Below are 12,190 nucleotides of genomic sequence, written 5' to 3' on the forward strand. Positions count from 1 at the left end.
GGAGCAGCCTTGGGGCTGCTCTGAGCTGCTCACCCTGCGGTGGGGACTATGGTAAAGGACCAGCTGCGGGTGCACCCCCCAGCCCTGCTCAGGGCACGGAAGGGACCCCAGCCCCATCCGCCCACGCAGGGCGCAGCACATCAGCATTCCTGGGAGCAGGGTCCGGCCCCACGGCGGCTGCTCTCCGGGGGAAGGCATTGAGGGGGGATTAGCCGTCTGATGCCCCCCTCGCTCAGGCGCTTAATACAGAAAACAAACACCCTTGTGCACCCAGCGGCCTCCATCCCGACGGGCTTTCTCCGTGCCCGTTGCCTGAGCAACCCTAATCTGCCTCCCGGGGCACACGGGGCCCTGCACCCCGCGCCCACGCACCCCGGCAGCTGCGGCGGCGCCGGCCGTGTCCCGGCTGTGCCCGGCACGCGGCTGCCAGCGGGATGCCACGGCTGCTCCGCCCTGGGCACGGCAGCGCTCGGGAAAGGCAGGAGGTCTGCCGGCGCCCCGTTCTGCTGGGACCGGGGCACCTCTGTGCTGGTGTGTGATTTAAAACTGCGCCAAGACACGAGGCAGCAGGAGCCGGCTGCACGGGCAGCACGTTTCCAGACTGCTCTGCCCGGGGCAACAGGATTTTCAGGGTGGCAGAGTTGCCCCACCACAGAAGCGGGGATCGTGTCCTGCTGTGGCCCGATGTCCACGAAGGACTTGGGCAATGGTTTTGGGTGAGCGTGGGGGCAACCCTGCTCCAGCCCTGGGCTCCCCGGACCAAGAAGGGGAAAGAAGGTTGGACCCCACTGCACTCCATGCCAGGGGCGGGCAGCACCCGCTCCTGGGGGCTCTGCACACGGAGGGGGCTCTTCTCCCACCCTGTGGCTGCTACTGCTGGCATCAGCATCCCCGGGGCACAGGGCATCCCTGCTCGGGGAAAGGCAGGCGGGTCTGGGGGGCCGTGCCCACGGGCCCCGTGTCCCGGGTGGGGTGGCGAGGAGGGGCCGGGGGGGCGGGGGCAGGGGCCGCGCTCTCGGGGGTGCGCTGCGCGCAGTCTCCCTCCCGCGCCGGAGGAACGAGCAGCGCGGCCGGGCTGGGACCGCCGAGGGGAGAGAGGAAAAAAAGAGGGAAAAGAGAGAAATCGCAGCGCCCGCTCCGGCGCGGTCCCGCTCCGCGAGCCCCCCGCACCCCTGATCCCGCTCCGCATCCCTCCCTCCGCATCCCCCCGGCTCGCTTCGCATCCCCCCGCATCCCCCCGGCCCGCTTCGCATCCCCCGCACCTCCCGCGCCCCCGGCCCCGCTCCGCCCTCCCGCCCGCCCCGCTCCGCCCCGCGGGGTGCCCGGCCCGGCCCGGCCCGGCCCGCCGCTCCCGCCAGCGGCCGCCCGTGCCCGCCGCTCCGCTCCGCTCCGCCGCGCCGACGGGAGCTGAGGTAAGGTCCGCGCCGCTCCGCCGGGATGGGGTCAGGGCTCCGCCGCTCCCGGTGCCGCTGCTGGCCCCGCTCCCTGCGCATCCCGCGGGTTGCGCCGGGCTCGGGCAGGAGCTGATCCCGTGGATTTCCCAGTCACGAGTCCCGCTGTTCTGGTGCCTTTTCCCCGAGGAACACCGCGGGACGCTCCAACCATCCCTCTTCGGGCAGGTCTGAGCCCGCTTTCCCCTACTTTACCTTTTCTCATCCTCTCTCCCTTCCCTGACCCACCTCGGTCACGTCCCGTTCCCAGCGAATCCTCCCCGGAGCCTCTGCCGTCTCCCTGTGCCCAGCCCCTTCTTTCTGCTGTTGGGAAATGTTTGTGAGAACAAAAGTGTTTTGGGGAAAGTGCCGTGGCCTTTGGGACAGCCACTGCTGGCACTCACTGCTCCAGCCCTGCCTGGAGTCTCGTCCCCTCCCGCAGGTCCAACATCTGCACCCGGGTACCGGCACCATTCCTGGGCACTGTGGTGCCTTCCACAAAAACCTTGGGAAACACCAGGTGCTTATTTTTTTAAGAGCGTTGCTGTTAATTGGCTCCTGAGCTACCCGGTTCTCCAGCTTTGAACATTCCCAATAAGCCAGGAAAGATCCCCCCTATACAGTAGCCCCAGGCCAGGCAATAACCTACCGGAGATATTTCTCATCTATGGGCAGCTTTGCTATAAGGAACATGTTTAATAAATCATAAGGCCGGTGAATTCCTGGGATTTTTATTGCTTCTGTAAAAATGCAGTTTTGATCCGTCTGCGAGGGATATTGGGAAACAAAGCGGCTCCTTTCAGAGCCGGATCCTACGAATTTAGGACACAGACCTGGCAGCCGGGCCGGTGGCTGCGAGCCCCCTGGGCAGGGCCAGTGCCGTGGTGGGGCACAGGGGCTGTCCTGTCCCTGCTCTTTTAGGAACCACTGTAACCCAGGTGCCTGAAGCCCCATCTTGGCTTTCCTCACTCCTCTGGGGCTCTGGACACAACCGCGTGTGTGGAGCCGAGGCAGCGATGCCAGGGGAAACATCACAGCTGGAAACACAGCGGGGCTGCACCAGGCTTCCAGTTACATTTTTCCTCCTCGCCCCGTTTGCCCAAAGGGAAAAGAAGCAGCAAAACCCAAAGTGCTAAAAAATGGGAGAGTTCTTGCAGGAAGACTCGCCTGGTTTCCGTCAGCCCAGCTGACCCCATCTCCCAGCAGTGGGGCGGTGGATTGTCCCAGCTCCCAGATTGGGCAGAGGAATGGCAATAAAGCAATTTTCTCTGCCTGTTCCAATCTGAAAACTGGGGTTTAGAAGCAGGAGCAGAGCCAAAACGCAAACAGCACACGGAGATGTGAATCCAGCAGCTGTCAGGGGCTCATTGGGATTTCGGAAACCGCGAGTGCTGTGGCCAGGGCAGTTGGTTGTGGGTTGAAATAGGTGGTGGAGGCTCTGCCCCACTGCACTGGGCCAAACTGAGAGGCCAGGCTGCCCTTGTCCAAGGAGGCAGCAGTGTGGTGATCGGGATTTGTCCCGTCTCCTGCCATGCCTTTGTTTTAGGCTGTGCAGAGCCCGGCCACAGAGGCGGGGAGGGAGCGTTTCTTTGTACAGGGAAGCATTTAAATTCTTTGCAGTGATTCATATATTCCATTCATATGAAACACAGTCCTGCCGAGTGTGAATGGGGACTGCGGGGGGATTTTTTTAAGGCAATAAGCCCTAGAAGTGTCAAAAGTTATTCACACCTTGGTGAAATCAAGGATATTTCTGTCCGTGGCTCTTGGCAGGGGCTCAGCACAGCTCGCCTTGCGCTGGGTTTTTGGTTTCCCACTTGGATACGGAGCAGGGGAGCACAGGGGCAGTGCTCCCATTCCCCATGCCCAGTGCTGGAAGATTTCCTGGTGCCAGAGGGGCTTGGCATGGGCTGTGCCCAGGGGTTGTGGCTCAGACTCCTCGGGGTCACACGCCCAGAAAGCCCCAGGGCTGGTGAGCAGCCACCTCTCAGTGAGCCCATGGCTGGGCAAGGTGCTGTCCCTCGAGTGATGGTCACCAAGGCTGTGGCCACAGCTCCAGACCAGCTGTCCCCATTGGGGCAGAGCCTGCCCTGCTTGCCCTCAGCACAGGGCACAGGAACAGCCCAGAGAGGGGCCTTTTTAGGGGGTGCTGGGACCTTGGTGAGGGGCTCCTGGGGTCAGGCATGACCCTAGGGCCACTGAGCTGCTCTGAGGGGCTGCCAAGTTCCTGTTAAGGAGCGTTAGTCTGGGGACAATCAAGTGGAGTGACTGGGGGCCAAGATACGGGGGCATCACCCCAGTGCCACAAGGTGCCCCAGCTGTGGGGGCAGCACCCGCGGGGAGCCCCCGCCTCTGCCGCCCGCTCCAGGATGCTTTGAAGCCCTGTAAATCCTCTCCGAAGGAACTGGGAAGACAGTTTTATGGCTGCTGGGGAGGCAGATTAGCAGGGTGTTGTTTTCAGAGCTGATCCATCACGGGACGCCGGCGCTGCGTGGTGCGTCCAAGCGCTCGGCTGCTGGCGGCGGTGCCGCCTCTCCCGGGAAGGTGGAGGTGAAACCGCCTGGTTTTAATGCTCTGTCTGCTCGCTGGGTCTGTGATGTGGTGGACAAAACCTCCTGGTTTTGGGTCCTGGGTGCCGTGGCTGGCAGCAGCCGGGCTGCTCACACTCTGCCACAATGGAGGATCAAGGGGATTTGGGCAGTGGCACCTGCAAAAGGCATTAACCCGGTGGGGAGGGCGTGGGGCCGGTCCCGTCTGTCCCCACACACCCCTCTGTCATTGTCTCCTATTTCATCTTGTCCACAGCCCAGGAAGGAGCAGAGTTTCCATTCCTCTGCACTAAAGAAAATATCTGTGACAATAAAATCTCATAGTTCCGAAGAGGGAGGGATAAAAAGACACCAAATTGAACTTGTCTTCCCTCGGTTTCTCAATCCCACCTTTTTCCCTCTGGGAGAGGGTGCAGGCCGTCGACTCTGTTGGGCACGTGCTAGACTCTGAGCATCCCCAGCCCCCCATGCACTTTGTCACAGCTAATTAGAGAGGGTAATTAACTGACTTAACAAAGATGGGGTGGGATCCACACATGCCCATTCCCTCTTTTGCACTCAGGGGTTCCCTGTGCAACAGACACATTGGGGACAGTTGGGGAGCAGGGCAGGGTGCTGCTGGAACCTGGCTGTGTCCTGCAGTAATCCAGTGGGATTGGAACCCTCAGGGTGGCTGGTGAGGTGGGGGTGACACCCCACACCAGCGGCCCCCCATCTCTCCATTCCTGCTCAGGGCTCAGCTGCACATTGCTTCCCTGCGTTGGCGACTTGGACGCCGGCACAGACATAATAAACCTCTTTTCCTTTTCCCCCTGTCACCGGAGCCGCTCCTGAGTCACATCCCTGGCTGCCTGGCTCTTCCCCAGGGCTGTCTGCTCTGGCTGCATAACCCTGCACATCGGCTGCAGACTTCAAAGCAATGGGATCCATCCCGGCCGGGAAGGGCTGCAGGGATGGCAGCGCTCCGGGAAACATCTGCACGGGGCCGGGGGGGCAGGGGCTGGCGTGGCTGGTGGGATGTGAGCCGGTGCTCCCCAAAAGCCTGGCTCAGCCCTGGGCATTGCTTGGCTGCCCCAAAGAGCCGCAGGAGCTGGACTCTTCACCAAAGCCACGTCCTGCCCTGTTCTCCCATGTTCTCGCAGGAGCATCCCAGGAGCAGGGAGCCCACGGCTCCTGATGGCTGCTGCCCCCCTGCAGTGCTCCCGAGCTTGGCTGGGGGCTGCAGGTGGGAGATGCCTCCTAAAAAGGACCAAAGGTGGCACTGTGAGGGTGTCTGCTGTCCCCTCAGCCCAGTGCTCCCATGGCCTCTGGCCCCAGTGTCAGCTGAGTTCACAGAGCGAAGCTCCAGCTCACAGGCAGCAACTGCAGCCAAAATCTGCAGAGCAGCCAGGTCTGGTCTCTGTGACCTTCCCCGGGGCCGAGCCCATCCTGCTGGCCCATCTGGAGATGTTTGTCCTCAGAGGCTCTTCCAGGCGCCTCCATCCAGGACGGGGCTTGGCAGGGAGCAGCTGGGGAGGAGGACAATGACTTCATGTCCACCTGCTGTGGATGCAGTGGCCGATGCAATGCTTTGCCCAGCTTGGCTGTTTTTCACCAAAAACCCGAGTCCTTATTTCTTGTAGCGCTTCCAGCCTAAGTTCTGCCTTCCTCAGGCAGGATGTGGCCCCAGAAACTGCCCCAAACCCGCAGATTTCTGCAAACCTGCTGCACGCTGGAGCAGCCTGGCAGTGCTGGACCCCTGGGACCTCGCAGTGCTCCTGTGCCTGCCCCACAGAGCTCTGGCTGTCGCTGAGAGCCTCTTTATTGTTCTGGTGGAGGGTTTTGTTTCACTGCTGCCTTCCAAGTTCCCAGGGATCTAAATTCTAAAGCAGGGTCTTGTAAAGAGCCCTGTCCAGATGGGCGAGATGATATTGCCATATCAGATGAGAACTATCCCTGTCTTTATCCACAGACAATGCAGCAGTGGGAGCAAACAAGGATAGAGCCTTTCTTCTCAGGCACATTAGCCAAATAAGAGCCTTCGCTTTGTTTTGTGCCGAAACCTAAGGCCTTGAGGCCAGACCACCTCAGGGAACTGCCCCCATCCTGCAGCCATGTGAGGATTTGCCCTTTTCCCATTTTCCTGTCAGGGCAGGGCAGCGGGTCCTGCCCATCTCATTGCTGGGGTGTTCCCTGTCCTGTCGGAGTGGTGTCCATGCCCCCAGGGCTGGGAAGGTCTCAGCAGTGCTGCAGGGATTGGGCAGCACTCAGGCCTTGGATACCGCAGAAGGTGGAAGATGCTTTGGTTGGGCCCCATCATTTGTGGGATGGTTGAACCCTCTCAGAAGAGTCAGGGCAGCTGAGGCTGCTCTGTGCACTCGCTTGTGGTGATGCACAAACCCTGTGGCCAATTCACCTGCTTTCAGATTTCATTACAAGACCCAGAATTCAGCCCAGGTTTGTTTTAAGAAGTTACCAGAGGCTGAGAGAGCCTGGGACTGATTTATGGCTTCCCATCAAAATCATGTGGTTTCACCACGAAACTTGGAAGCTCTGGCTGCATTTTTCCTTTGGAGATTTTGGCTTTGCTCCAGGGCTGGGAGTGTGAATCCAGGGTGTGCATCAGGGCTGGAGCGTTCGGGTGCTGCGACTGAAATGGAGGAGATATGGATCACCAAGGAGAATATTTAATGTCAGGACAACACAGCCATCGTTCTCAGGGAAGCGCTGATAAGGCGGTGGGAGGCTTGGCACGGCACAGAGCTGCAGCAGGTCCTTTGCTCTCACTGTAGCTTTCATTTCAACACTCAACACTTATCACCCTCACATCCTGCTCCGTGTCAGCAGCCGGAGCAGCATCTCCCGAGCTGCTGTGCCCAGGCAGGCTGGGAAGTTCCACTGCCCTTCCTGAAGCCCTGCTCTGGACTCACAGGGTGAGCTGCCCGTGCCCACCAGGGTTAAATATGTGGGCTTTTGCCAGAGGAGCATATTTCCAGCCTCAAACATGCATTGTCAATGACTGCAGAAAGGTATTTCTCACTGCTCCGTGTACTGTGAGCCAGCGGACAAGAACAAGACGACTTTTATTGCTATTTCTTCATATTTCCTGATATTGCCAGTCTGGCACTCACAACCCACAGGCAGATCCTGACCTGGGCCTGGGTTTGGATTACAGTGGCGATACCTTTGTCTTTGCTTTGCCTTTAATTTCAGATGCTTTGGGCTCTCTAGGGCTGAGCTGATAACCCTGAAGGGCAGAGCCCACAGCCCCAGAGTGGGCAGCTTGGGTCGAGGGCAGACCCCAAGCCAAGCCTGTGCCCAGGCACACAGAATCATTGAGATTGGAAAAGCCCTTCAAGATCATCAAGCCCAACCTTCAACCCAACACCCCACGCTCACTAAGCTGTGCTGTGAAGTGCCACGTCTGTTTTTTGAACACTTCCAGGGATTCTGACTCCATCACTTCCCTGGGGAGCCTGTTCCACAGTTGGGTCCAGGCCAACCCCCTGCCCCTCACAGTTGCTCAATGACCCCAAAGCGCAGTGATTGCCAAGGGCCCACAGACCCCCGAGGGTCACGTTGTGGGGGTCTCAGCCTCTGGCTCAAGGCAGGGCAGGAACAGAGGAAAAGAGCTTTGTGTTACATAAATAACAAGGTCAAACCCTGCGAGCTGCTCCTGCTGCGCGCGTCCTGCCGAGCATCCCCCGGCGCGGGGGCCGGCGGGACAGCGGAGTCGCTTCAGGGCTTGGGTGCCTTTATGGTTTCAATTTAATGGCTTTTTCAAGTCAAGATGAAAGGGAGAGCCGGGCAGGGCAGCGGCAGTTCCCCTGTCTGCATCCGAAGGAAGCTGGTGGGGCCGCGCCGAGCACCAGTGGCTCCGTGCCCGCTTCCCGACGCTCCGCTTGCTCCTTCCCAGCGCCGGCACAGACACGTCCGCACCACGAAAAGACGCTGTCCCTGCCAGCTCTGCGCCGTGCTGGCAAGTGCCAGCTCATGTGGCAGCGTGAGGTGACCCCTCAAGGCCCGGTGTGGGACACTCAGGTGCCCGGCACTGCCCCGGCAGCCTGGCACAGTTGGTGCTGATGGTCTCTTCCATTGTATCTCCCATAGCCACTCATTAAAGACCACACGTGATGTGGTCATTGCCAAGCATCAGCTACGGGCCAGGACAAGGCCCCAGCGCTCCTCAAGCAGCCATAAATTGAGCTGTACGAGGAGTCTGTAATTATTTTATGCCAAGCCTGGTATTTTCCTCCCCCCAGGGAAGCGCTAGAGCGAACAAGAGCAGGCCTGTGCCAAACCATGCCCGGGCAGCGCTTTTATGAAATCTTGGGTTCGTCAGAATTAATTTCATTTAAAACATTCTTCTCGTTTTTCATAAAGCACAGCAAATCCGCGGTACTTAGGGCAGGAATGCAGCCAGAGCGCTGCCGGGCAGGCGGCGAATTTCCCGCGGCAGATGGGCCGTGACGGCGGGGTCGCCCACGGTCCGGGGCTGCGCCGGCCTCGCTTCCCGGGGGCATCCAGCTGGGAAGAGATGCTGCAGTGACCGTCTGGGAAACAGCCAGGCATGGAGCTCCAGCAGCCCCATCCCGTCCTGCGCTCCCAGGGGATGTGGCAGTCCAGGTGTTGTGTCCCCAAAGCTCTGTGGAGGCTGTGGCTGTGATTGTTCCCATCCCAGTGCTGTCCCTGCACGAGTGGGATGGGGCCATCACTGACCGTCTGCTTGAGTCTTCTGGCTGGTAGCAGCTGGTCCAGGGGTGGAACCTGGTCCAAAACCTGAGCAAAACTGCTCAGACTGTCAATAATTGAAGTGATTTTTGGGGCTGGGGGTACCTGATTGGAGCTGGGGACTGAAGCAGTGTGGGGACGAGGGTTGGGAGCTGGTGCTCCTGCCCTGCATGAGAAGGTGTGAAGACCAGAGCCATGGGAGAAACAAACCTCTGTCCACTACTGCTGGGACATGGCAGGGCCACCTTCCCAAAGGCAGGACCTCTGCTGGGCTGCTGCTGGAGGGCTCTTGGCTTGGGAGGGAGGTTAGTCCCTAGGGTCCAATCCCAAGAGGAGAAATAGCTCCAAAATCCCATAATTCTGGAGATCCGAACCACTAGGAAGGGATGTAACCCCCCTCCCTTCAACCTTCCCCCTCTTGCAGCTTCCCAGGACAGGACCCAGGCGAGCACCTCAGCTACTGTGTCCTCTTAGGATGCCAACGGGAGCTCGTGACCTTGGGTGACCCTGGGGCAATGAGAGGAGACACGGGACATCCCTGTGGGAGCTGGACACCAGAAGGAGCCAGTGGGTTCCTCCAGCTGGTCCCGCTGCAGGCTGGGATCATCCCTGCCATGCTGGGAACCTTGTTTGCTCCAATCTTCCACCTCCTGCCAGCTCAGTGGGCTCCAGCCTGCCAGGGAGCTAGCAGGGGTGAGTAGGGGGATTAGAGTGTTTAGCAGGTGCTGGCCCTCATCTTTCATCCTGCTGCAGGAAATCCATGGCTTTGTCGTCCCCATTCCCGCAGGAGCCCTGCCCTTTCCCTCCATGTGTGCGCTGCTAACTGGGATGGACTGGAGGATGGAGCAGCACTGGGGTCTGCACCATGGCCAGAGCCCTCCGAGCTCAGTTTTGGCTGGATGGCCCTGCAGAGGAGTGGCCAGCAGCTCCAGCTCTGTGTGGCACAGCCAGGTGCCCGGCTGATGGCGTTTGCCAGCCGCAGGCTGGGGTGGATCGGCGTCGCTCTGCAGTTAGCCGCGGAGCGTGAGAGCTCGGGGCTGGGCGTGCTGTTTATTTTGGTTAAATTGAGTTTTCTCTGGGAGATTGGGGGGCGCGGGGGGCCTCCAGACAAGGGGCTTTTGTGAGCTGAGCTGCAAGCCGATCCCCTTTTGTGGTTTTGCTTTTTTGGATGATACAATTTGTTATTCCAAGAACTACCCAGCGAATGGACCCCATTAGCCAAGTCCCCAGAGCAGCCGGAGCTGGAGCTGGCACTTGCACTGCCTTTGTCTGCATCCACCTTGGGCCCACTAGGAGCACTGGGGCCACGGCACTGCTTTGCCCCTGGATGGTGCTTGGGGGAGATGGAGGGCAGGAGCTGCTGTCTCTCCTTGCTGGCTGTGCTGACAGAGCATCTTATGGGATTAGCCTGGGCTGGGACCAGCAGAGAGCACTGGGTTTGTTGAATTCCCTGTCGCACTCGTGTCCCTGGCACACACTGACAATAACCCAGTTGTTGCCACGCTGCTGGGGGCAGGAGCCAGTGCTGGGGCAATCCATCCAGGGGAAGCCCTTTTGGCCTCACCCTCATGCTTGTAGGAATTCACATCCCTCTCTGCCTTTGGGCACAGCATCCCCTGCGCCGGGGGCAGCATTTGGGATCCCACTGGCATCCCCCACCTGCTCCAAAGGGCCCCTGCACCGCCAGCACACAAAGGGCAGCGGCGTGAGCGCCGTGGCAGCCTGTGCTGCTGCAGCCCGGCCCCGGGGCCGTGGTGTCGGGGCACGGCCACCTCTGGCCGCCAGGGCCGGGCGCTCCAGCCGGAGCATCCTTGGCCGCTCGGCGCTGCCTCCCGCAGGGATGCTGCTGGCTCTGTTTGTCTTGGCTCCGATGGGGTTTTTCCTGCGTGTGAGAGGCTGGAGCTGCGCAGGAGCCAGGGGGTTTATAAATAAAAGCGTCGGACACCTCTCTGGGTGGTGCTGAAAGCTCCTGAATTAGCCCCACCGCCCTGGCACGGGGCATGTGGCTGCCGCGTTCGGGACACACGCGGGGCTCTCCCCGCTGCCCGACCCCGTCCTGGCCGCTCTGGCACAACAGCCCCGGTGTCCCCCTCGCAGCCCCACTGCGCCCACCCCTCCTGAAGTGCTGGGACACCCTGCCCTGGCCGGCTGGGACGTACCCCTGCTCCCACCAGCCTCCTAACGGGACGTGCTCCCCAGGCTGGCTGGGGTCTGTTCCCCCGCTGGCCCCGCGGCCAGGAGGGGTGTCCAGCCGTGGGCAGCGGGCACCAGCCACGCCCGGAGATGAGTTTGCCACAGGGGCTGGGTGCGGGAGCATCCCCAGGGCACGGCGTGTGCCGGCACACGGAGGGGACATTGGCTGCCGCCAAGGAGCCCCTTGGCCATCTCCAGGTGCTGAAGAACCGGGAGGAGAGCGAACCTCGCCGCTTCACCTCCCGCACCGTGCTGGCGCTGGGCTGGTGCGGGCAGGAGCGGCCGGAGGCCGTGGGACACTGGCCTTGCACGGAATTTCCTTTCCATTGGCTCATCGCGGCCGCGGTCCGGCCCTGGCAGAGCCCAGCGGGAGCCGTGGGAAGGGGCAGCCCTGACTTCCCAACAAAAGGAGCCCGGCAGTGGGCAGGAGACAGTGCCGGGAGCCAAGGGCAGGAGCCGTCCCGGGCTCCTCGGAGCAGCCGCCCCCGCTCCGCGCCCACCGCTGCCCGCAGCCCCCGGTGCCTCCCGGGGCAAAGGCCAGCTCAGATGGGGGCTCCTGGCGCCCAGCCCCGACCACAGCCCCCCTCCCAGCGCGCCCCCGCCATTCCACCCAGGGCCTGACATTTCAACGTGCCGAGCCTTCGGAAAACAGCATTTTAATGCTCTCGCTGTAGAAGCGGTGGAAAATGTCCGTGGGCTTGTCCGGGAAGGCTCCCGGGAGCCGGCCACGCCGCGGGCGTGCCGGGCGCTGGCTGAGCCCTGCCGGGGCAGCTGGGGTGGGTGGGATGCTGTGGAGCCCCACGTCTCTCTGACAGCCCTGCAGTCACAGCCGGCTCTGCTCACCCCGGTGGTTTCTGCAGCAGGGCTGAGGCTGGTGCTGCCTGTCCCAGGTGGGTTCTGCAGCCACTCGAGGCACGGAGGGGACTGTCACCTCACCCTCCCCTGGCATTGCCTCCTGCCATCCCTGCTCCAGAGCTTTTCCTGTGCTTTTCCCACATCAACTCCAGGCTGAAGGCTGAAGGGTTCCTGGGGCATCTTTTCTCTTCTGTTTTGGTTTTTTTTTAATAATTGTCCTCTAGAAAAATGGGCTGAATACATCAATTTAATTTTCTCCCCATATTTCATCGCTCAGAAATGCCAGGCCAGTGTGGCAGTGTGGCACCTGCAGCAGTGCCTGCCCAAACTGGGGCTGCCATGTGCCTGCCACTTCCTAGAAGGCAGCAACACCACTTCCTAGAAGGCAGCAACACGCCCCGGGTTGGGTCTGATCCCTGGATCAGGTCTGATCCCCAGGTTTGGATCTTTTCC

The 12,190-nt window shown here is 61.0% G+C and overlaps 1 protein-coding gene across 1 annotated transcript in view; it reads left to right on the forward strand.

Moving 5' to 3' along the window:
- Nucleotides 1–1,354: 1,354 nt before the first annotated feature.
- Nucleotides 1,355–12,190, forward strand: part of COL8A2 (collagen type VIII alpha 2 chain) — a 30,891-nt gene continuing 20,055 nt past the window's right edge. The window contains exon 1 of the mRNA XM_038160888.1: nucleotides 1,355–1,412. The gene's annotated coding sequence lies outside the window, so the exon portion shown is untranslated. The remainder of the gene's footprint in view (nucleotides 1,413–12,190) is intronic.

The sequence above is a fragment of the Motacilla alba genome, chromosome 23 (assembly GCF_015832195.1).
Source record: "Motacilla alba alba isolate MOTALB_02 chromosome 23, Motacilla_alba_V1.0_pri, whole genome shotgun sequence".
Taxonomy (NCBI): domain Eukaryota; kingdom Metazoa; phylum Chordata; class Aves; order Passeriformes; family Motacillidae; genus Motacilla; species Motacilla alba.